Source organism: Microtus pennsylvanicus, chromosome 2 (assembly GCF_037038515.1).
Source record: "Microtus pennsylvanicus isolate mMicPen1 chromosome 2, mMicPen1.hap1, whole genome shotgun sequence".
Lineage (NCBI taxonomy): Eukaryota > Metazoa > Chordata > Mammalia > Rodentia > Cricetidae > Microtus > Microtus pennsylvanicus.
Genome location: NC_134580.1, coordinates 66034072 through 66060491, shown reverse-complemented (window position 1 = coordinate 66060491; position 26420 = coordinate 66034072). Strand labels below are relative to the sequence as shown.

General features: G+C 40.1%; 1 protein-coding gene and 1 pseudogene across 2 annotated transcripts in view; both read left to right on the top strand.

Moving 5' to 3' along the window:
- The first annotated feature begins 1058 nt into the window (after positions 1–1058).
- Positions 1059–26420, top strand: part of Cpq (carboxypeptidase Q) — a 361963-nt gene continuing 336601 nt past the window's right edge. Inside the window, exon 1 of one of the 2 annotated variants that reach the window (XM_075961232.1) lies at positions 1059–1480. The gene's annotated coding sequence lies outside the window, so the exon portion shown is untranslated. The remainder of the gene's footprint in view (positions 1481–26420) is intronic. The other variant, XM_075961233.1, reaches the window with a different exon arrangement.
- LOC142844831 (large ribosomal subunit protein eL32 pseudogene) lies at positions 16996–17442 on the top strand (annotated as a pseudogene).

Below are 26420 nucleotides of genomic sequence, written 5' to 3'. Positions count from 1 at the left end.
AATCCTTTTCAGTTTGAGAGGAACAGCACATGATGAGGTCAGGAAGGTAATGCATCTGACGTACTGAGAACAAGTCCCAGAGACAGTCTATGGGCTGATTTTTTTGGTGCAGATGAGCTAAGTGCAGATCTGAGGGTAAGCAGCTAGGAATGTAAAATAGGGCAGTTTTTTTCCTTATTGAAATCTGTATACATTTTTAAAACAAAAACTAGAGTTTGTCATTTTACAGCTTTTAATATACACTTGCTACATTTTTATTGCATTTTATAATAATAACAATTATAAAAATTAGAAATAATACAACTTATTCTTTGTTCGGGTAGTTTCAGAAAAATGTAACCCAGTGGGGCTGGATACGACTCTTTGTGGAAAGGCAAGCTAGGGCCATGTTGTGAAGACCCTTGAATACCTGACAGAGATGGTACTTTGTGGAAGGAAACAGGGCTAGTAGACACTGTTATCTGAGAGTTGTGTGCACATAGATGAAAGGACTCCAAATGTTCTTAATATAAATCTTTTCTTTCCTGCTTTTCTAAGCATGTGAGTTTTCTTTTTCTTAGCGTCTTCCTATGCAGTTCAGGCTGGCCTAAAATTCACACTTACCCTGCCTCATCTTCTGAGTTCTGAGATAACACACACATGTTTGAGCATACCGACGTTTTTCCTTGGTGTTTGTGGTTAAGAGGAAAGCCAGAACTGAGAAGTGTTTCACCAAGATAACTGTGATAAGAGCCTGGCTAAGCAAAGGAATTTGTACTCACTAAAATAATAATAATTAAAAAAAGTTAGAAACACTTGCACACATGCTTTGTGAGTAGTAAAGCATATTTCTTTCCCGGACACCTTCTAATGCCTAAACAGACAAGAATTTCTGATTACCTAGTTTAGATCACGTTCTCTGCCTTCTGTTATAGTCCTTAAACCGTGCAGGGAGGGAGAAAATAATCTGGTGTGTTGTTTTGTTTTTGAGACAGGGTCTTACTCGTTCTGTGTCCCTTGCTAAGCCTCAAAGTCCTGGAAGATCTCCTTGTCTGCTCAGCCTCCCCAGTGCTGGATTATTTCCGGCATGGGCAAAATAACTGTTCACCTCTTCCCTTGGGGAGGAGTTTGACAGTTCCCAGCGCAAGGCTTCCTGAGGACCCCACTTGGCCTAAGCCAGGCTCAGGGAGACAGACACCAGTCCAGGTCAGGTCCGTCCAGCCACAACTTCTGTTAAAGCCCAGACCTCAGGCTGAGGCAAGGTGGGCTGCACCATCGTCCTCGCCACTGGTCAGGGCGGTCTCCTCAGCTGTTACGGTGTGAAGAAGCCAGGCTTGCAGAGCCAGGGCGCCGGGAGCAGCTCCTGGGGCCTCCGGAGTCCCGCCCTAAGGGCCCAGCGCGACCCGAGCGACCTTCCCGTTCCCGCCCCCGGACTCGGCCCGGTTGGCTGCAGGCCTCACCCGGGTGTGGCCGCCGCTGCTCCGCAGAGCGTCGCGACTAGGTGCGTGCACCGGGGCTGTGGGCGACCGGCTTCTCCTGGGAGGCGGGTGGGCGGGCGAGGCCAGCAGGCCTGGCTACCAATGGGCTTCCTGAGGGCTGCAGAGCCACCAGCTGAGGCCTGGGACTGCCTCCAGTCACACTGAAACCCTGAGGCAGAGCCCCGAAGCTGCTGTCTGTCACTCGCAGCCCTGCCCTGCACCTCATCTGCCTAGGAGCTGCCTTCAGCCCTTATCTGAATGTTCTCTAGTCTCCTGAGCTGCAAGGAGGCTTTATGGGGTAGAGTGCGGGCGCTTTGGGGATTTCTTTCACTTTCTACCTCATTCTTTCAATTCAGCGCGAAGAGCTCGCTTTTTGAGTTGCCAGTGTCTGACTTGTAGCACCTAATAGTGCTACAATAGCTCTCAATAACTAACAAACGACTATGAGGTAGAATCGAATGAATTAAGTGGGCAAACATAGGAAACAGCAGTGTGAACAAATACATGACCAGCACAGTGGATATGAAGTGCAGACAGCGGTCTTTCAACTCTGTTTTCTCGGAATTTAAGTGAGAGAAGTTTGGTTCTATGTAGTTGTTAAATAATCACCAGACTTCCGTGCCCTGTTTTCTACCTTTACTTGGATTTGAGTATATGCGTTTGCTTAAAACAAAACATAAGCGAACTGTTTCTTGCTTGTAATTTGTTTTCCCCTGCTTTTTTTTTGAGACATCATTGTCACTGTAATATTTAATGTATTTCCACAGTGCAAAGGTACTTCTAAAGGCCGATCCATGTCACTGACTTGTGTGTAAAACCAGATATTTTCTTTGAGGACGAGACTATGAACAATGCTTGTTTTCTTTAGACAAGGACTGGTTGAGTTGTAGGTGAATGAAGAAAGCTAATATGTCCTAGTGGGGAAAAAAGTAATTTATATTTGTGCACATACAGTTGGTCACTGCTGCAGTTCTGTTTCCTAGACCCCAGGTTCCACAAAAACCAGTTGACGTTGAGTTTGTCATTTGATCTCTCTCTTTCTCTCTCTCTCTCTCTCTCTCTCTCTCTCTCTCTCTCCCTCCCTCCCTCCCTCCCTCCCTCCCTCCCTCCCTCCCTCCCTCTCTCTCTCTCTCTCTCTCTCTCTCTCTCTCTCTCTCTCTCTCTGTGTGTGTGTGTTTCTGTGTGTATGCACATGTGTGCGTGAGCCTATGGGGCCAATAGTCAACATCACGTATCTTCAAGGGTTTTCTTCCCTAAATTATTGAGACAGCACATCGCCATGGACCCCGAGGTCACTGATTCAGCTAGATCAGTTGGCCAGTGAGGTCCAGGAATCCACTTGTCTCCACCCTGCCAGTGCGGGGGTCATCCATGCACCGCTGCACCTGACTTTGACGTGGGTGTTGGGTCCTTATGTTTGCATGGTAAGCACTTTACAAAATGAACCATTGTCCCATTACTAGCTTTTTCTTTTTCAATCTCTAAAATGATGTCACTTAGCTAAATTCCTCCTGAGTTAAATTTCTTGCACATTCTTTGATCGAGGGTGAAGTTTTGAATTATTTCATGGAATTCTACATACTTCCTCTGTTCTGCTCGGGATTCTGTGAGTCTTGACATGCTTCTTTGTCTGCAGATACAGCTCACTTGCTTTCTTTACCACACTTGCAAGCAGAGCCTGAGACCTTCAGTTGGTAGAGAAAAGAAGTCAATATTTTCTCCTATACTGTTACAGGCTCCCAGTCTGGGTCTCAGTTGTTTCCAGTCAATGCCGTCAGATAATCCCATGATTTCCAGAAAATTGTTTCATTATGAATTTTTATCATAGATCACAACATTTTAGAGCTGGAAGGACCTTGGATATTTTTAGAGGACACTTAAAAGGGCATTTTATTTAAATATTAATATATTTCTTTGTGCACTATGTCTAACAAACACACAATCCCAGAATAAAATCGCGGCTACCTGTTTATTTCAAGTTTATCTGGTGATATAGAGTAAATGTTTCACTTGGTGAAAAAAAGCTGACTTTCTTAGGCTCTTTTCCCAAGGAACATGTGTCATTCAGAGATGAAATGTTCAAGGCTAATGTGTATAGTTCTCTGACCACACACTTTACTGTCCATTTAAACTTCCTACTTACATTGCCCCATTTAATCCTTACTATAAACCGAAGACCAAGGTACAAGTCAAACTCCTTTGACCTTACTAACAACTCTGATGACCTGAATTAAATTTACCCTGGTGTGGGTAAATTCTGCAAGTTGTCCTCTGATTTCCACATATGCACTATAGTGTGCCTGTGTGTGTATGTGTATGTATGTGTGCGCGTGCGTGCTCACACACCCACACAATGGAATAAAATTGCCAGCCAGGTTTGGTGACACACACTTGCAATTCCAGCATTGGAGAGGCTTAGGCAGGAGGACTGCTCTGAGTTCAAGGGCAGCCTAGGCTATCCGGTGAGATATTGTCTCAAAAACAAAACAAAAAACCTAAACAAAAATGTTTGAATTCCACTATGATTCCATACATCAAACCTAAATACTGGTGTATCCTAATAATTTTACTGATTTAGGGAATTTAAAGTAGGTGACACTGAGGGTTGTCATCAGTGAACAACTTAAGGGCATTGCACCATGACTAAAAACTGTGTGTGTGTGTGTGTGTGTGTGCTCGTGCATGTGTGTGTGTGCACGCGCATGTGCATGTGTGCACAAGCGTGAACTTGTTAGCTTTGTGTCTTTGGTGAGGGGTTGCTTGCCAACACCCTAATAGGGAACACTGGGAATGCAAGCTGGGCTTGCAGGACTCTTATAATTAATTGATGAGAGCAAAAAAGTAGCTATAAAATAAGTGGAAATTTATTTTGCTTCCTTTTGTCTGCCAGGTTTAGCCTCATGGAAGGCAGAGACCAATGGCAGCTGCCTGAAGTCTGAGAGCCCATGCCAGTTTGATTTAGCTCAGGAGGCTAGTGTTTTCTGCCCTGGAGGCTGATATGATGGAATAGACTTTCCTTTTGCTCACAGTATTATGAAAAAATTTAAAGCAAAAACTCTTATTACTTGCCCTGGAGCTAGAGCTCTAAAATGTACTTTCTCTCCCCCACTTCCACTTTTCCTAAACCACTTAGCTTTTAAAAATAAATAATCCATTCATGTGCTTGCAATTGTTGGATTATTAGTCTGTTCTCTTCATTTCTGCATGCTTCTTCCTCCCTCATTTCTTCTTTTTTCTCTGTCCCTTCTCCCTTCCCTCATTTTATTTTCTTCTACCCTTCCTGTTTTGTTTTAACACAATTTTCCATTCTGTACTTCAGTTGCTCAGGAACTCAGTATGTAGCCAAATCTGCCTTCAAAATTACTGCAATCCTGCCTCTCAGCTTCCCAAATGGTGGGGTTATAGGTGTGAGCCACCCCATTCAGCACTGGGTTCGTCTCTGTAATATAGTATAGTAGTGCTTCTTTTTTGTTACTGTTTTATTAGAGAATATTGATATCTCAGCAGTTTACTGAGTATATGCTATCGCCAGATAAAGAATAGAGCACCAAATTTGAGCAAGAGAGTCAACTATCACATATTTACCTACACCAAATGGCAATGCAGGGTAGGTGTAGTTGCATACCTGTGTTTTCAGGGTTCCCTGGGGCATACTGGATATCTCCTGTGTGTCCCAAAGTTGCCTTCGCTGGAAAGCTTTGTGTTCACTTAAGAGGCACTGCCACAATGAATAAGGTAAAGAGATGGAGGAAGATTCTGGATATCAACTTTGGACCTCTACAGGAATGTACATGCAAACATACACATTCAAACAAAACACCTATACCACACAGATACAAACAAAAAAATTTCTTTATTTAATTTTCAATGCTGATATGGATTCAAGGACCATAAGAGTTTCTGGTTTCCCTGGGTCTTCCCACTATATGGATGAATTTACATGAATGACTGTTTCCTTTGGGTCCTCCTCAGAGTCAGACTGAGGGCAGTACAGAGTTACACTTGTCTTTCTATTTCCCAACTGAGTTTTATATTGTTCAACGCCCTACTTGTAGATGCTTGCTAAGTAGTAAAAGTTAGTAGATTCAACTGAAAATCATCATGTTCAGTATATTTTAAAAGGTCTTTAATGATCCAGAGATTCAGAAGCAGACCATTCTCTTAATACTTGATATCCAAGTCTTCACCTACTATACATGTGACAAGCAGTATTGCAGGTGTATTTTACCTTAAGAAAATTCAGTACTGCTTTGACTTTATTCACAATATCTACCATTGAAAGATTGTTCACTTGATAAAATAGTTATCAGCATGTTTGTTCAATTCATAAAAGAGTTGTCTTTCTTGCTAAAGATCAAGTCATGAATGTTTTATACTGGAGACCCTCCCCTTGCACTGAAAGTATCTCGTGATTTTCATAGACGCTAAATTCCACCTTTCAGGGTCTTCCAGTGCTGGTGCTAGGAACCTTCCAGCACTGACCCTCTCCCTAGAGTTCTTGACTCTGCTGCTTTAGTTTCTTCCTTGACATGGTTGACAGAGTTAGAGGGAACATACAGCAAAAAGTTCCAAGGCAAAGCAAGGCTCTATGATAATAAATGTTGCCATGGACTAAAAGGCAGAAGGTTGTGAATCAATTACTGCCATCCATAGGAACTGAGACAAAGTGTAGGCACTTTAATTTTAAAGTTTAACTTATACAAGAAAGATACAGAGTATCCAGCTGCATCTACTTTGAATTGTTCCTGTAGCAACCAAATGCAAAGGTGTTCTTTGTCTGTAAGGTACTATGCTGATACATTCTTTTCTACAAAGAGCTGGATACTATTACACCAAATCATACTGTGTTGGTCTTTTCCCTTGTTAGCATTTTGTCATAGACTTTACCAAATGTTCTGAAAAATTTCTTCTAATAAAATAAAATTTCTCCCTTTTCTTTTTTATCTGTTTCTTCCTTCCTGTCACTCTTCACTCGGTGCAAAACCTTCCAATTACTTTTCAACCTCTCTGTCAGCATCCATACCTCAGATACTCTTTTATTTGTTTACAAACAGAAAAATACAAGAGTCTTCAGTTTTGTTGTCATTAGAAGAGCAGTTATCTAGAAGAGGAAGTTAGTTCCTTCCCTGTGTTCTAAATAAGCCTTTACTGTGTTTTTACTGGTCTCTCTCTGCTACACTTTCCCCACTTCTTATTCCTTTGTACCACCCCCTTTTCTCCTTAAGTTTCTCTTTGCTTTTGATTTATTTAATTTAAATTTTTTTTGCTTCATTTTGGTTTGTTTTTAAGGCGTCTCCTTGGATATCCCAGACTGGGCTCAAACCTGCAATCTTCCTGTCTCTGTTTCCCTAGTATTAGGATTACAGGCTTGAGTCACCATGTCCAGTAGTTTCACTTTCTCTTGATGACATTTAGGAACACCCAAGTCTTCAGCCTTTCTTCCTTCACTGGCGCTGACATAAGGATTAGAGAACTTCAAAACTCCACCTAAAATACCATATACAGTCATTAGTCAAGTCTGTCTTTCTTTTTACTCCTCCTTGCTCTGTCAAACAGATGTGCCGTTTTAGACTGGAGATCTGTTGTAGGGTGGCAGCAGCAGCCTCCACCAATGCCCTCACAGCATAGCAATACTAGGTGCAACCACCTGTGTTCTCCCAGAATATTCACTAATTTTATAAGAATTATATTCACTAATGGGAATCTTCATTTGCCAATTTATGCAATACAAAAGCCTCAAAAGTATTTTATGCTTTATTTTCCATATTCACCTATTATTGAATCCTGCCCACTATACTTCTAAAAATATCTCAAACTTACCTTTGTTTCATGTGGCCCCCAGCGACAGGATCTCCCATGTCCTCCTGACTCTGGCTCTCTCCAGTTCTTCTAAAACATTCTTACTATGGCTACTTTCTTTTTTAAAAAGTCCAGTCATATTTCTTCTTATAAGAAATTTTAAGAGCCAGGTAAAAGGCACACACCCATATAATCCCAACACTTAGAAGGCTAAGGCAGGAGGATCTCAAGTTGGAGTCCAGCCTAGGCTACATAGAAAAATGTGTGTCAAGAAACTAGAAAGTGAATGGGGGTGGGTAACAAAGGAATAGCTTGGCATCCAGGCACCATTTGTTTCTGAGTGGTACACATCTCCTCTGCAGCTGTACTGGACCTCCATCATTCTAGAAATGACATGTCCATGTTCACCCACCTCTTTCACCTTGCTTTTGCGATTCTCTTTGCTTGGAATACCTTTTTTTCTTTCCTCTGAGTCTTCAGGCCTTAAAACACAGTTTAAAAATCCAACCATTCTATGAGATCTTTCTAAATTCCAGCCACATCTCCTTCCTGGGAGAATAAGTGGCCACTATTCCTACATCTTTCACATCACTCTGTGATCATGGGTTGTGTGCATCCAGACTCCAGTCCTCATGTGTGCAGCAAGAAGTTTCCAAAGCAAAGGCCATTACGTTAGATCCAGAGCCATTTCATACTGTTAACAGATATAAACTATATGAGAGGAATATTTATAATTCCTTAAGAATCATCTAGGAGCCCTCGTGGTCCCGACTTCTTTGCTCATGTTCTCCCTCCTTCTGCTCCTCATTGGGACCTTGGGAGCTCAGTCCAGTGCTCCAGTGTGGGTCTCTGTCTCTATCTCCATCCATCACCAGATGAAGGTTCTTCTTACTTAGCTTCTTTAGGATCACCAATTGTAGGCTCCATGTCCCTTATTTATAGCTAGAAACCAATTATGAGTGAGTACATCCCATATTCATCTTTTTGGGTCTGGGTTACCTCACTCAGGATAGTGTTTTCTATTTCCATCCATTTGCATGCAAAATTCGAGAAGTCATTGTTTTTAACCGCAACGTAGTACTCTAATGTGTATATATTCCACACTTTCTTCATCCATTCTTCCATTGAAGGGCATCTAGGTTGTTTCCAGGTTCTGGCTATTACAAATAATACTGCTATGAACATAGTTGAACAAATGCTCTTGTCATATGATAGGGCATCTCTTGGGTATATTCCCAGGAGTGGTATTGCTGGGTCCAGGGGTAGGTTGATCCCAAATTGGAGCTGATCTATTGGGAGCTCACCAAGGCCAGCTGGACTGTGACTGAAAAAGCATGGGACAAAACTGGACTCTCTGAACATGGCGAACAATGAGAGCTGATGAGACGCCAAGGACAATGGCAAGGAGTTTTGATCCTACGTAATGTGCTGGCTTTGTGGGAGCCTAGCCAGTTTGGATGTTCACCTTCCTAGATATGGACGGAGGGGGGAGGACCTAGGACTTACCACAGGGCAGGGAACCCTGCCTGCTCTTTGGACTGGAGAGGGAGGGGGAAAGGAGTGGGGGGAGGGGGAGAAGGGTGAGTGGAGGGGGAGAAGGGTGGGAGGAGGGGGAGGGAAATGGGAGGCTGGAAGGAGGTGGAAACTTGTTTTTTTTTCTCATTTTCTCAATAAAAAAAAGATTTAAAAAAAAAAAAAGAATCATCTAGGAGGCAGACCTCCAGGCACACCTGTGAGGAATTATGTAGATTAGGTTAATTTAGGTAGAATACATACCAAAGCTGTGGGCTGCCCCCTTCCTTGGGCTGGAGTAACTATTTACCTCAAGCTACACTATTTTATAAATTTCCATTCCATGATAGACTGTGAGTAAAAATAAATCCCTCCTTTATTTGAAACTCTCACAACAACAGGAAAAATAACAAATACATACATGATTTGCAGATATCCGATTTTTTGTGTATGTATAGAGGTGTTAATACAATATGTGTGTATGTGGGTTATTGTGAGTGTCGAGGTGAATGCAGAGGTCATATATTGAGATCGAATGTTTTCCTCAGTGACTCTATCTTTGTTTCTGAGACAGGGTCTCTAACTGAGCCAGGGGCTCACTGACTTGACTAGACTAACCAGCAACTACCCATGACTCTCTTGTCTCTGCCTCTCCACCAATGGGATAATGGGCATGTGACATCATTCGTGGCTTTTTACATTAGTGTTGGCATTCTGATCTCTGGTCCTCTTCAATATAGTTGCTTTGGGATTGCTCCAAATGGTTGAAACATCCTTCACCAAGACCAGGGCTCCAAGAACTTCACACTTTTCAATGGACTGTATGTTAGACTCATCTTCCTTCAGCTTTTCCCAATTGCCATTTCTGTGTTCCTACCTGCACATGGCTCTGGTGGCGCTGGTCCAAGTGAATAAATCTTGACTGTGACTCTGGATTTGCCCATTTCTTTAATCTTACAATGTTGGTTTGTCCTTTGGTCCTCTGATTAACCAGAGGAAATTGTTGGTTTTCAGTTTGTTTGTTTCTATTTGTTGTGGTAAGGACAGGAACAGTGACTTGCAAGTTTTTTATATTGCAGCTGAAAGTGGAGATATAGGCAACGCTGAGTTTAAGTTTCTTTTTTATCCTCATGAGATATTTATTCTCATTCTTGAATTCTGATTTCTCTTCTCTACTTTTCATGTTTACATTATGCAAGCGTGGCAGAACCTTTTGTTAAAGATTCTTTTTTCTTTTTGGAATTAACTACTTTTAATACATGATAAGTGTTCATTATGTATATATCCAGTTTAGGGCTTTAAACATTTAAAATTTTCTGGTGCTAGAGACATGTCTCAGTGGTTAAGAGTACTTGCTGCTCTTGCAGAAGACTGAAGTTTGATTTCCAGCACCGTTTCCAGGACCCATATTGAGTGACTCATAACCACAAGTAACTATAGTTCCAGAGGATCACCTATATGCATGTGTACATGTACAAGTGCCTCGCACACACACACACATAAAAATAATGTCTTTTTTCCTTGTCTTTGTTTAGCCACGTGACTTGGAACCTTTTTAATTTTATTTTTGTTTTTTATTTTATTTTTTTAAAAAAACTATCTTTTTTCATGTTACATACCCATCCCAGTTCCTACTCCTTCCCCTCTCACCTCCATTCACTCCTCAGAAAGGGTAAGTTACGTTCCTTTGAGAAAGGTCCAAGGCCCTCCCTACTATATCTAGGTTTAGCAAGGTATTCCTCCAAAGAGAATAGGTTCCAAAAAGCCAGTACATGCAGTAGGGCTAAATCCTGGTGCCACTGCCAGTGGGCCCACAGTCTGCCCCAGTCACAGGACTGTCACCCACATTCAGAGGAACTAGTTTGAATGTGGAGAGGAGAAGAGGGGAGAAGAGAACTTGAGGGAACTGGATAGTCAAGACGGAGGAAGGACAAAGATGGAGAGCAAGGAAAGAGATATTTTGATTGATGGAGTCATTATGGGACTAGCAAGAAACTTGGCACTAGAGAAATTCCCAGGAATCCACAAAGATGACTCCAGTTAAGACCCTAAGCAATAATGGAGAGGGGGCCCGAAGTGGCCTTGCCCTGTAGTCAGATTGATGACTATCTTAAATGTCACCATAGAACCTTCATCCAGCAACTGATGGAAAAAGAGGCAGAGACCCACAGCAGAGCACAGGGCTGAGCTCCTAAAATCTAGTTAAAGAGTGGGAGGAGTGAGAATACGAGCAAAGAGGTCAAGACCATGATGGGGACACCCACTGAAACAGTTTACCTGAGCTAACGGGAGCTCACCAACTCCAGCCTGACACAGAAGGAACCAGCATAGGACCAAACTAAAAATACGTTTACATATTTAACAATTTCTCTTGAGAAATAACAGGAAGACAAAAGAAAAGCAATATTAAAATTGGCAATACTTTTTTTTAGGGTTTCTCTGTAGCTTTGGAACCTGTCCTGGAACTAGCTCTTGTAGACCAGGCTGGCCTTGAACTCACAAAGATCACCAGCCTCTGCCTCCAAGTGCTGGGATTAAAGGCGTGCGCCACCACCGCCCAGCAAAATTGGCAATACTTTTATATTTTCTACATTGTATAATTTAAGGTGGACTATTAATAGCTTGATGCTTATAAATTCCTCGATCCTCATTTGTTAATATGTTTTTTTATTCTACTTATCAAGCACACTTCTCTATAGCTCACCTGTTACAGTGGACTTGTCCCTGAGCTGAGCTCCTAAGCAGTCTTTTCCCTGGGACTGGGACTCAAGATTTTAATTCAAAAAAAGGGACTGGGGTCTGTTGCTAACTTTGTATTGGTTTCCAAAATCTACTGAACATTTAACCCTACACTTCTAGGGATGGCACAAACACCTTACAAATTATTTTTCTAATTCCTTTTTAAAATCAGAACAAGCAGAACAAGAAGTAGTATGATTGGCAGGGTAAGGACTGATGTGTGCCCATGTGGGAAAAGGCTTGTTTTGAAAACACAGATTGGGTCTTTGGATGTGGAAATTTACAAGCCCAGAGAGCGCTGAAATGTCTTTAGAAACTGAGTCTAGCAGAGTGAGAGGCTGTTTGCTGGCTTGGCATTGGGGCCTCTCTGGCACAGACTACACTGTGAACAACTTTTCAAACATTTGCATCTGCATACATGACACTGGATTCTCAAAATGTCCAATTAAACTCTTGTCAATGGAAGAAATGTTTGCTTCCCCAGAAGCCTCAGTGCCAGCCTTGGCCTCTTTTATGGAAGCAATTTCAGTTGAAGCTGCTGTGGGTTCTTCCTCTCTGGACTTGATCTTGTCTTTATTCAGACAAAGAAAGCTCTTGAGAGCTGTGGAAACTGTGTCAAGTTGTGGGTCAAAGAGCCAAGTTAGGTAACTGAAGAAAAACACCCAGGCAAAAAGTACTTTTCAAACCAAAGAACACTCCAGAGTGTTAATTTCTTTGCATTTTGAATTGTGCTAGCAGTGTTTTAGAAAATGATTGCCTCTGAGAAAAAGAGAAAAACTGAGTACTGATATAATATATATATATATACATATATATTAATATATATTTGTTTTTACAAGACAGAGTTTCTCTGTGTAGCTCTGGCTGTCATGAAACTCATTTTATAGACCAGGCTGGTCTCAAAGTCTTAGAGAGCCACCTGCCTCTGCCTTCTGAGTGCAGGAATTAAAGGCATGTGCCACCACCACCCAGTTTAAATACTTTTTAAAAAATATTTAAAACAGATATTTTAAATATTTAAAAACAAAATTCATTTTTTTCAACACTTCAGCAAACATTTCTAGAAGCCTTAGTGACAGTTATGTGTGGTATATGTGCATTCCTATCCTTGTTGATAGAAATGCTCAATAAGTATCTGTGATGAGAACAGAGAGAGCAAAACATGGGACAAAAATCAAGAAAGCGTTTGTTTCATCTTTGGAAAACTTGTAATATACTAATGGGAGGGACGCAAAACCAACTTCTGTGTCCTTGAGTAAGCTTTCTTATTCCCCTTGCATCTATTTCCTAATCAATAAAATATATAATATAATAACAAAAGTATCAATGATTGTCACCAGTATTAAATAACATACTATTTGTAAACTACTTTATTTATACTAGGCTCTCTTTTAAGTGGGATTGTATAACTACTTCACATACACCAGTGAACCACAAAATGCTGTTTGGACTGACAAGGTTCACAATTCCTGTGTGATGAAGGAAAGGAGCAAAGATGGGGGATATCCAATATTTGGTGCAAAAATTTGGCATCGGAATGCCTGATAGGCATTTCCTTCACTGGGTGAGAGCTGAGAAGCAATGTATAGATGGGGGTGGGACCAGAATAGCTCTGAGGAGAAAAAAGATTCAAACCATCTCACGATCGTAAAATTGTCCCCTCAGTTATGTAGAGGGGAGCTTTTTCTGAGCCTAGGGGAGAAAAGGGGTAGGATTTGGAGCTTAAAGAAACTGGAAGAATTCTGTAGCAGCTGCTGTAGGGGAATCTGATAGGTGTCAACTGAAGATAAATATAAGGGTTGCTCAGCAATACAGAGGATACAGCTGGGGCCAGCACTTAGTTTATAGCAGAAATGTTTGGCATGGCGATTTGACTGTTGGTGGTAACACTGTGCACCTTGGAGCATACACAAAGAAAATGCAGTATTTGTTCTGAGGAAAGCAAAGGGGGTTAAGAAGGAAAGGCAGAGGATTTTAAGATGCTAATGAAAACATTGTTAGAGTCATTAGCCGCCAATTGCAGATGTGGGTTAATCTGACTCTGAAGTGATGGTTTGAATAGATGGGTGATGGACTGGAGGCTAAGGCTCTTCACTCAGCCGAGACCCAGATGGTAGCTCTATGCCACAGGTGCTGAGCGGTGGGTGGATGATAAGGATGATCAACACAGTTCACTTTAAGAGTTAACAAAGTGGCAGATTCTCCGTATGATAACCTTTCCTTTGAGAAACTTTGTCAGTGACATAACCTTGGTAATTTAAATTGAGGCTGTGAAATATGTTGAAGAAGATGAATATAGGGGGCAAGGACATCATAGAAAAAGATAAGCAGCCTGTGCAAAGAGAGAGTGACGATCAAGAAAATCATCCTGAAAATGGTGTTTAAAAGTGATTGTGAAATGTATGAAGAGTGATGGAAGGGGTAGGAGAGAGAAGTCAACAGATCAGGGGGTTGATTTGGCCAAGACATATGAAGGGCTTCCTGGGACAGTGGTGGCTGATATGATTGTGTGCGGCTCTGGGTTCAGAGTCCAAGGAGTTTACTATGGGCTGATCTCTGTTCCTGTAGTGTCCATATCGTGGTTTAGCCTGTCTTGCTGCTTTATACCCTGAATATGAACCTCCAGTACATGATGGACAGAATTCACATCTTAGTCATTCTCATGCAAACAGCTTCTATTTGTGACACCCACACCCTTTAAATACTGTGTTTAATTTTTTACTCAGGTGTAGTGAGACCATACCTACTATAGAAAGGATGGTTTGTTATAGTTCTGAAGAAGGTCAAATGGATCAGGGCAGGAGTAAGGGGAGGATTACCTTAAAGATAAAAAGTCAAAGCAAAAGAAAAGAAAAGCAAACTGGAAAATGAGATTACGCATTGGCTAGTCACAGGCCATAACCTGTCGTCTGCTAAGAATAGGATGTCTGGGCCATGTTGGTCAGGCTAGGTAGCTTCGTTTTGCTTTGTTTTAAGAATTGGCTTGATGCTTTTTTTCTTCATTTGTATGATTCCACATAGTTCCTAAAACTAAAGCAAACTGGAGCTTTAAAACATGTTTAAGGCTTTCCAGTTCCTTTGATTAAATAATGGTATTTTCCTACATGCCTACAACACTGGCTATATTCCCTATCCCTCTATCAGCTTTTGTATCTTCTGAAATGCCTGCCACATTTTCTCCTCCCTGTTTAGTTTCTCTACTATTGATTTAAAAAAGTGCAAAGCAAGGGTTTTGCTGTGGGACAACGGTCTTGTACCTTGTAAGGATTTGTCACTTGTATTGCTTTAGTTAAATGCTGATTGGCCAGTAGCCAGGCAGGAAGTAGAGGTAGGGTGACCAGAACAGGAGAATTCTTGGAAAGTGTGGATCTCCTGCACACTTGCTTACAATCATAGAGCCATTCTAATAGATTTGCAATCCTACTTTTGCTTCCTTCCTCCCTTGCTTCCTCTGTCCCTTCCTTTCTTCTCCCCTCCCTCCCTCCTTTTCTCCCTCCCTCCCTTTCTTCTTGTGGTTTTGGGGATCAAGTCTGGGAACTCACACTTATTAGAAAACTGGTTGTACAATCAAGTTATATCCTCAGACCAAGATTTAAATTCAAATGAAAGCCTTATATTCCATGTTTATTGCAGTAGTATTTGTAATAGCCAAATTCTGGAAACAAGACAGGTAAAATTACAATGACATATATATATATATATATATATATATATATATATATATATATATATATATATATATATATCATCTGGGCCAATAGTCACAAATAAGAAAAGCAGATTATATAGGTAATAATTTCAATGAATTTCTAGGGAATTCTGCTGACTTAAAAAAGCTAACCCTCAGAGATTATGTATACAATGCTGTGTGCACTACATTTTAACATGATAAAATTATAGAAATAGGAAACAGAATGTGGTTGTCAGGACTTAAGAAGTTGTGTTGGAATAAGGGGGTGGGTAAACATAACTCTAAGAGAGCACCATGGGGGGCTCTTTGTGACACTTGAATATTTTGTATTCTGCCTGTCTCAATGGCAGCATCCTTCTTAGCATATTATACTATAGTATCACAAAATTTTACCCTGGGGAAAACTTCAGAGAGGATTCATGAAGTATCTTTGCATTTTTATGTGTGTCAGCCAACAATGGTTTTGAGATAAACCTGTAATAAGGTTGAAGGTGTAGCTCAATGACAAAGAACTTGCCTCGCATGTGTGAGGTCCTATGTTCAATCCCTGTCACATAATAACAAAACCTCCAAAATCTGACAATAGAAAAGAAACCTATGCAGTGAGATTAGGTGCAATTCCCTTCCCTGAAGCTACCTTTTAAATCTTTTGTCAACTACTGACACACTGGCTTATAAATACTTATCCTGAAATCCTTCTTTGTACCTAGTACCACAGGGGCTAAAACTATTAACAATAAAGTGTAGGGACATAAAATTGGAGTGCATACACAAATGTGCAATTATTTGTGCCTGTGTATGGAGAGCATGTGTAAACATGTCTCAGACCACAGGCATGGTTCTCCTTCAGTATGCCTAATGCTCTGCTGTAAATTATATGAAGCGATAGCATAAAGTGGCTGCATAGTCCTCTTCAGCTCTTAACTTGCCGAGAAGAGCACCCTCTCTTGGGATCAGTAGCTTTACTGCAGTACCGGCCATTGTATTGTCAAAGCCACGTGGTTTATACAAAACAGAAGAAAAAGAAATGGCCTAGTTAAGATTGGGCAGCTGTAACAAGGAACTTAGCAGCTTGAAGCTTGATTTAGTGCACTTTCTAAGAATATTCCTCCAAGTCATTCTCGTGTTTGGGATGAATGAAGACTCATGAAGAATCTGCAGCTCATTTCCAAACGATATAGGAAAAAAAGAACACCCTTGCCAGCATTTTCTTGCTTTGTACCTACAGAGTACAGAAAGATTCAACTTTTTTTTATTATTTCTAGTTTTCTTTTCATTTTCCTGTAGAATTTCTTTGAAAAACTATTTTCATGTGTTTAAATTTGAGGGAAAAAATGGAAAACTTCGAACAGTTAGAAATTGTTTATCTCTATTTCACTAATAGCTTCCTGGGTGGACAAAGAAGCATATTATTCTCAAGTTTTAAAAGGTTCTTAAGGTTTAGGTGGAACAGAAGAGGGTGTCTTTATACAGTGTTTAGTATTAGCTTATTATGCACCAAAAATGAAACAATAAAGGCAAAATTAAGGCTTCATGCCATTCATGAAAGTGCCTTTATCACAGAACGCAGAGCAGTAGTTAGCAGATACATTGTGCCTTCACAGGGTTTCACCATTCAAACAAAGTCACACAACGGGTATCCTTGGGGACTGTATACTGTCCGGTCAGGCACTGTGCAGTGGCTATGGCACCTACAACATGCCTGATGCTGTTCTTGGTATTGAGGATGCAGCAATGAAGAGAACTAGACTTGCACAATGAAACCCATAAGGTTGCCACCATCTCTTTTGCAGCATCATGGCTGCCCTCCAACCTCTGGGAAGGTGAAGATTGTACAAAAGAGGACCAAGAAGCTCATCAGGCACCAGTCAGACTGATATGACAAAATTAAGTGAAACTGGAGAAAACCCAGAGGTACTGAGAGCAGGATGCAGAGAAGATTCAAGGGCCAGACCCTAATGCCCAACATTGCTTATGGGAGCAACAAAAAAACCAAGCATTTGCTGCCTAGCAGCTTCTGGAAGTTTCTGGTTCACAATGTCAAGGATCTGGAGGAGCTGCTGTTGTGCAGTGGATATTACTGTGCTGACTTTTCACAATGTTTCCTCCAAGAAATGGTAATTATCACAGTAAGACAGCACAGCTGGTCATCAACATCACCAACCCCAATACCAGGCTATGTAGCAAAGAAGATGAGTAGTAGATGACTTGCATGCATGTTTTATTTGTGTTTAAACAAAACCACAAAAACTGCAAAAGAGAGAGAAAACTTGACATTCATGTCTTTATGAAGATTCTGTTCTAGATTGTGATCAAATATATCCCCATGCTAGATGAGTGGTTCTCATTCTGTGGATCATGATCCCTTATACGGTATTTACATTGTGATCCCTGTAGCAAAATTATAGTTATGAAGTAGCAAGGAAGTAATCTTATGGTTGGGGTCACCACACATGTAGAACTGTATTACGGGGTCATAGCTCTAGGAAGGTTGAGAACCACTGCTCTAGATAAAGGGCCGTCAGCACTCCGTCCAGGTGCACACATTCAGGTTAGCACTTGTTGCAGTTGTTCTACAGAGGAAAGAGACTCACACAAAACATGAACAAACTCCTCCTTTCTTCTTAGAAGAGGCATGAGGCACTCCCTTAATACTCTGATGTATTATCTCCCATAAAACTTTGAGAATTTTATATTTGTTTTGTTTTGGGTAAAATAGGAAGTAACTTTGAAAAAGAGTTTATCTTTGTTTTTGTTTTGTTTTGGGTAAAATAGGAAGTAACTTGAAAAAGAGTTTATCTTTGGAAGTGAAGGAATGGAAAACCCTTTTGATGTTTAGGAATGGATTTGTTAAGAACAAAAATAAAGGTCTTTAAAAAGAGAACCATTGGATTTTTTGTCTTTTTTTTTTTTTTTTGCTGTGGCCTCTTTTATAGATCATAGTCACACTGAAAATTGAAACCACAAATATTCTTACGGGCTGAGTTTGGGACGTCCTAGGAAGACTAGACATGCAGTGCGTATTTGTTGGAGAAATCAAGACTATAAAAGAAATCGAATAAAGGCTTTTACATTCTCACATTCCTGTATTGCCACCCTCAGCCCATAGCCTTTCATCATAGTTCTTTCTTTCTGTTTGCACTTGCAGGCAAAACTTAGATGTAGCTGTATCGAGAGACAGAGGAAAAATGCCACCCTCCTTTCTTCTTATAGTTCTTCTTAAGAGCAGAGAAACAATTATCTCCCTCATGGATTCATTGGCCAGAAATGGAATCATATATTCATACAAAGCCCAGTTAATATAAAGTGATAAAGATCCACCAAGACGTGTAGATATTAACCAGTGAGTACTCTATGGAACCGAAGTTCCATAATGCAGCTCATAGGTCTCCTCATAGTTTTGTCAATAAAGAAGCTGGACGGTTGGGTTATGTTGTTCCCCTTGTTATATGTGCCTCTGTGAGCAAGGTCAGGGACTTGGCACAGACACACCAAGCAGCTTTCTCACCTCTTTCCTTAGCTCAATTTTTAAAAGTAATTTTTTTGAGAATTTCATACATGAGAACTGCATTTATAGCATTTCTATCCATATCTTAGGTCTTCCAACTGCTCCTGTGTCCCCCTCACTACCTTTTAGTTCATAATCTCTTCTTAATTCTATTATTGTTACATATCTAAGTATGCATGTATGTATGTATAATATAATGAGTCTGTTTAATGCTGCTCAGATGAGCATGTCTTTGGGTCTGACACTAGGGACTGGGTAGTCTATCAAGGAGCCGATTCCTAGGGAAAACTGATTCTCCCTCTCTCAGAAGTATTGACTGTCTGTAGCTATTCATCTACGTTTGTTAATTACAGAACACTACATGTTAGAGCTCCTAACGTATTTATTATATTTTGTTACCATAATCACTACTTATTTTGGTCTTAGTTACATTAATTTTTTATAATTACTGTCATGTACGTAATAATAATGTTTTGACTCAGTGATTTGCTACAGATATGATAGGGGTCTCATATTATTATTATGGAGCTGAAAATTCCTATTGTTGACTGGCCTTGTAGCCATCATTATATCATAAAGCAATGCATTACTCACATGTTTTGCGTGGAGCTGGTTTAAACAGGCTTCCTGTGCTGCCAGTCATACAAAAGTATAGCATGTGCAGTGATGTACAGCGTATGACACCTGACAAGAATAATATAATAGTAGTTACATTGTTTCTATATGTATTTATTACACTATACTTTTATCATTAAATTGTAGCATACCTCTACTTATTAAAGAAAGCTTGTTGTAAGATAATATGTCATACTGTGTTGGTGGCAGTCTCACATATCTTGTTTATTGCATATGTTTATTGTTCCTATGGTTTATTAATATCATGTTATCGTATTTATCAGAACCATGTGAGTAATAGGCTATTACACACACACACACACACACACACACACACACACACACACACGCACATTCACCATATGACCTGTGTGGTAATTATACTATCTGGGTTTGTTAAATATGTAGCAACAAGCCACATTCATACTTCATCGCTTTATTGACTATAAATTATTGCTATTTTCTTGAGGAGTTTTTGCTAGTGAGAAGGAAAGCAACAGGTTAAACATCCCTTTGCTATCTTCTTTGGGGCTCCTAATCCTGTATATATGTGATTTCTGTTTCCTTATTTCTATGTGTATATATTTTTTACGATAGTGTTTTTCATATTTATTTTTACTGTAATCATTTCTAATTTTCTTAACATTGCTGATGTTTGTTTGTTTTTGCAGTGCTAGGAATTGAACCCACGGCTTTGTGCATTCTAGACAGGCACTCTACCACTGAGCTACAACCTTAGCTCATTTCTATTTTCTTATTTGCATTTTATTCTGGTCTTGGTCCTCTTTTGGATCTTTTATGACCCTCCCATAATTTTGATCAGTGTTTGAGCCCGTCTGTGAATATCTTTAACACGATCATCATTTCATGGTGGTTTTCTATTCTGTTTATGATAATTCATTCATAGCTCATTCCCATTGCTGTGCTCTATCACTTAAGTTTCTTTATCCTTTCTCTTCCCATATGTTTTACCGAACTGTTTGCTTCATTTAGGTGCCCCCCCTTTATCCTTTTTATGGAAATATTATTTGAATGCCACTCTTTTCTCCCTGTTTTTCCCTTTTTGTGTACCTTATGCAATTAGTTTCCTGCCTAAAAATAGTCATCACAGGACTGGAGAGATGGCTCAGTGAGTAAAATGCTTTCCATGAAAGCAAGAGGACCTGATTTTAATTCCTAGAACCCATCTTAAAAAGCTGAGCATGGTGCATACCCTCGTGACCTCAGCACTGGGGAAGCAGGGAGGTTTCCTGGGTCTTGCTGGGCACTCAGTGTAGCCTAATGGATGAGCCCTGGGTCACAGTGAGAAACACTCTCTCACCAAAAAAGGTAAATAGTGTTCCTGAGGAGTGACACCTGAGCTTAACCTCTCAACTCCACATATCCGTTCAGACAGACCACACACATATAAACAAACACATCCTCCTTAAAATGTCCTATTAAAATGCAGCACATTTTTAACTGAATTATCTATTTTTACAAGGTTTGTATAAACCATACACAAATTAGAGATGCTTGTAGGCTATAAGAAGTATTCCTATAATGTAGGGTTTCTCTAGGGAGGTTGTCTTTTTAAATGATTTCTGAAAGTTGGTATACAAAGTAATGGGTTTTATGTGGTATTTCCATCCAAATGTTTTTGTCCTATTTTCATCCCTTGCTTCTTCTCTCCCCTTGTCCCTGCCCCCTACTGGTTCTCTTGCTCACCCACCTGTGTGATTTCATGTCACCAATTATTCCATTTCCTTCTCTTTTTATAGTCTTCTTAGTTTCAATACTTAGTTTCAAGATTCTGTCTCTGTCTCTCTTCCTCTCTCTCACACACACAATTTAAAGTCTAGAGAGAAACATGTATTTGCTGTTGGGTTTTCTGTGCATTCAATTTTAACTTTCTTTTCCATCTTCACTGTATTGTCTCAGCTTCTAAAAACATGACTTGCATATGTGATTTGTTATTCAGTCTGTGTTACGTATTTTCTTATGTGCCAAGTTTAGGTCAGACAATCTCCTTTTGCTAGTTCATGCCCCTACTGTCATTGGCCCTAAAAAGAATTGTTAGCTTTTCCTATCAGTATGTGACACATCCTTTGAAGAAGCTGGCATTTTGTTTTTATTCCAGGTGCTCTGTTAACCTCACTTTTCAACTCTGAGCTGTGACAAGGTAGATATGTCCAGTGCAGAGTGAAATGTCTGTCTGACTTTAACAATGCTGTAGTTCTTGCTCAGACTCTCTGAACTGTGGGAATTAGAGAAGCCTGGACTAAAAAGAAATCCCCTCCCCAAATAAAAATAAAAACTCTAAACATACAGAACAAAGAACGGATATTAAAAGCTGCAAGGGAAAAATCCAAGTAGTATATAAAGGCAGACCTATTAGAATTACACCCCACTTCTCAGAGGAGACTTTAAAAGCCAGAAGAGCCTGAACAGAATCGCAACTACTATACCTTAAATCACATATTTATCCTCACACTGATAGTGGGAGACTTCACTACCCTGCTCTCACCAATGGACAGGCCACCCAGATAAAACTAAACAAAAATACTGGAACTAACAGATGCTATAATTCAAATGGACCTAACATATATTTGCAGAACATTCCAGCCAAATACAAAAGGATATACCACTCTTCAGCACATCATGAAACTTTCTCCAAAACTGAACACATACTCAGAAACAAAGCAAATCTCAATGGATACAACAAAATTGAAATGACTCCCTGAATTCTATCAAACCACAAATAATTAAAGCTGGATATTAACAACAACAGTAATAACAGAAAGTTTACAAACTCATGGAAACTGGACAACTCTCTACAAAATGAAAAAAATAGGTCAAGAAAGAAACAAAGAAAGAAACTGAAGACTTTCTAGAATTTAATTAAAATGAATATACAGCATACCCAAAATTATGGGAAGCAATGGAAATGGTCCTAAAAGGAAAGATCACAGCACTAAGAGCCTACATTAAAAAAACATTGTATAGGTCTCATACTAACAACTTAACAGCACACCTGAAAGCTCTAGAACAAGAAGAAATAAGCACATCCAAGAAGAGTAGATGGCAAGAAATAGTCAAACTGAGGGGTGAAATCAATAAAATAGAATCAAAGAGACCAATGAAACAAAGAGTTGGCTCTTCAAGAACATCACAAGATAGACAAACCCTTATCCAACCTAACTAAAAGATGAAGAAAAAATATCTAAATTAATAAATCAGAAAGGAAAACAAGGTATATATAACAACAAAAATGGAGGCAATCCAGACAATCACAAGTAAATACTTTAAAAACCTGTACTCTTGAAATTCTGAAAGAAATGAATGATATTCTCAATAGGTACCAATTACCAAAGATAAATCAAGATAACACAAACAATTTAAATAGACATATAACCCCTAGTGAATTGGAAGCAGTCATTAAAATTCTCCCAACCAGAATGGGAGTTGTCTCTAACTTGTATGCCTACTCTTGGGACCTTTTACCTTCTACTGGCTTGCATCATCCAGCCTTGATATGAGGGATTGTATCTACTCTTATTGTAACTTGTTATGCCATGTTTGGTTAATATTCCTGGCAGGCTGGTTCTTTTCTGAAGAGAAACCGAGGAGGATTGGTTCTTGGGGAAAGGGAAGATTAGAGGGGGAGCTATGAGGAGTGAAGTGAGGGGAAACTGCAGTCAGAATGTATCCTATGAGAGAATAATTAAAAAAATTCCCCTAACCACAAAAGCCAAGAGCCAGATGGTTTTACCACAAAATTCTGTCATACTTTTAAAGAAGAGTTAATGGAAATACTCCTTAAATTATTTTACAAAATAGAAACAAAAGGAACACTGCCTGGTTCATTTTACGAGGCCACAATTACCTTGATACCCAAACTGTATAATAACTCAATAAAGAATTACGGACAATTTCCCTTATGAACATAGATGCAAAAAACTCAACAAAATACTTGCAAAACAAATCCAAGAGCAATCCCAGAGATACAGGGATGGCTCAATATACACGTTAAAGACCTGTATTACAAGGACTTTTGGTGTGGGAAGTTCTTCTGTCTATGTGTTGCTTTTATTGGTTAATCAATAAAGAAACTGGCTTGGACTAATAGGGCAGAACTTAGGTAGGTGGGGAAAACTAAACTGAATGCTGGGAGAAAGAAGGCAAAATCAGAGAGAAGCCATGTAGCCCCATTAGAGATAGATGCTGGAACTTTTCCTGGTAAGCCACAGCCACGTGGCGATACACAGATTACTAGAAATGGGTTAAATTTATATGTAAGAATTAGCCAATAAGAAGCTAGAGCTAATAGGCTATGCAGTGTTTTAAATAATATAGTTTCTGTGTCATTATTTCGGGTCTGAGCTGCCGAACAGCTGGAAATAAACAAATGGCCTGCTTAAAACAGACTTTAAGTCTTTAAAGAAAAAAAATTGAAGAAGTTATCAGAAAATGGAACAATCTCCCATACTCATGGATAGGGAGGATCAAAATAGTAAAAATGGCAATCTTACCAAAAGCAATCTATAGATTTAATGCAATCCCCATGAAAATCCCAACACAATTCTTCACAGACTTCCAAAAAACAATACTTCATATAACCAAGTCCAGGATAGCTGACCTGAGCTAGTGGAAGCTCATGGACTTTGGATTGACAGCTGGGGATCCTGCATGGGAGGGAACTAAGCCCTCTCAATGTGGTTGACAGTTATGTGGCTTTATCTGTCGGGAAGGCCCCTGGCAAAAGAACCAGGATTTTTACCAGGTGCATGAATTGGCTTTTTGGAGCTCATTTCCTGTGGGGAGATACCTTACTCAGTCTTGATACAGGTGAGAGGGGCTTGGTCCTGCCTCAACTTAGTATACCAGACTTTATTGACTCCCCAAGGGAGGCTTTACCCCTTCTGAGGAGTGAATCGGGGGGAAAGGTGAGGAAATGGGACAAGAATGTAAGATGAAAAAAAAAATTAAAAGAAGGGCTCAGATCTAAACAGAGAATTCCCAAAAGAGGAATTCCAAGCAATTGAGAAACTTTCAAAGAAATATTCAACATCCTTAGCCATCAGGAAAATGCTAATCAAACTACTTTGAGATTTCATCTTATACCTGTTTGAATGGCTAAGATCAGTAATATAAGTGACATCTCATGTTTCTAAGAGTGTGGATCAAGGTGAACACCCTTTTATTGCTGGTGTGAGTGCAAACTTGTACAGTTACTATGGAAATTTATATGGTAATTCCTCGGAAATTTGGGAATCAATCTATCTTGAGACTCAGCTATACCATTCTTGGGCATATACCCAAAGAACATTCCCTGCTACCACAAGAACACTTGCTCCCCAGTATTGCCATTGCAACTTTATTCATAATAACTGAAAACTGTAAACAACCTAGACATCCCTCGGCAGAAGTATGGATAAAGACAATGTGATTCCTTTATACAGGATAAATTGTATGAGAAAATGTACCTTCAATAATAAAAAAGACATAAAAAGGGGGAAAGAAGATATTGTTTCAGTTGTGAGTAGGTGTTCAAAAGCTTGGTGTTCATTTCCATTCCCCTGGGGGCTTTCTGCCCACTCAAAGCCATGTAGAACGGTGGCTTCTAGACAGGATTCAGCATAGCACAGCTGGTTCAGAGATTGAGGAAATCTAAGCCATTTTGTATTTGTATCCCATTGAGAGCAGACTGTGCAAACTTAAGTTTATATGATGCAGTGGAAGGCTACGGATGGGAAGTGTCGAGTTGATTGGATGTTCAGCCTGCTACTGATTTCCAGATTATTTATTGCTAATTATTTTTCTTAGCTTCCTTTACTATTGCATGGAGATGGATTACAACATGGGGCTCCCAGTGGTTTAGGGAGGATCTCATAAAATGCCTTCCAGAGAGAGTTCAGTATGAAGCTTGCAACATAGTTGCTTGAAAGGGATAATATTTGTTCTTAAAACTGGAGACAGATATGGTTAGATAGAGCCCTAATGGTTGATGCAGTGATCAAAGTGGTTTGTGGCGGGTAGATGTATTGAATCGAAAAAGTAGTAAGTGTTTTTTACATCCTGAATAATCCTTTTCAATGAGATTAGTGTATTGCCCAAACATTTTTCTTCTGCAGTGGAAGTTTAAATGCAGCTACCAAGAAGCTTGCCCCATAAAATCCAAGATAAAGGGACACTTGTGATGACCAAAAGATGAGGAAGCTCTGAGGAGATCTGAGACAGGGTTGCTGCCAGCCCCTAAATGTGCGACCCGCATAGCACTGGTAAGATGCTAGGAATAAGATGCTTTTGGCCATGTAAGTGTGTTCCTTGGCAACAATGGCCCTGAAGAGTTTGACAGGATGGGGTTTTCATTTTGCCAGCTAAATCCTTGCCATTCCAGGTTGCCTTTAATGTCACTGATCTCATCCTTTGCCCAAGCAAGAGTGAAGGACCTTTATGTTTGCACAGTAGTAATTGTCTCTCATCTCTTCTCCTCATTGTCTTGGGTCCTAATTATTCTCCATATGCTTCAGCTTGGATGTGCACCCAGGAGGCTCACTCCGAGAAAGTCCCAGCAATTTCATTACCAGTTCCTCATCTGCATTGCATTTCTTGACATTGTCTCCAGCATCTCTTTCCAATTACTATTAAATACTGAAGTCTACAATGGCAACATATATGGTAAGTTCCATCTCTGACTTGAAAAGAGACTGCTGGGCAGGCCTGAATGGTTATTCAATGGGCATGTCTTCCTGCGAACAGTCACTTTGGCCCAGGCAGCAGGGAGAATTGGCCATTCAACATTGGCTAGGCCTACATTGAAGGGAATGTCACCAGAGCAACCGTTCTGGTTAGTTTTATGTCAACTTGACACGAGATAGTGTCATTCGAAAGGAGGGAACCTTTTTTTTTAAAATATTTATTTATTATGTATACAATATTCTGTCTACATGTATGCCTGAAGGCCAGAAGAGGGCACCAGACCTCATTACAGATGGTTGTGAGCCACCATGTGGTTGCTGGGAATTGAACTTAGGACCTTTGGAAGAGCAGGCAATGCTCTTAACCACTGAGCCATCTCTCCAGCCCCGAAAGGAGGGAACCTTAACTGAGAAAATGG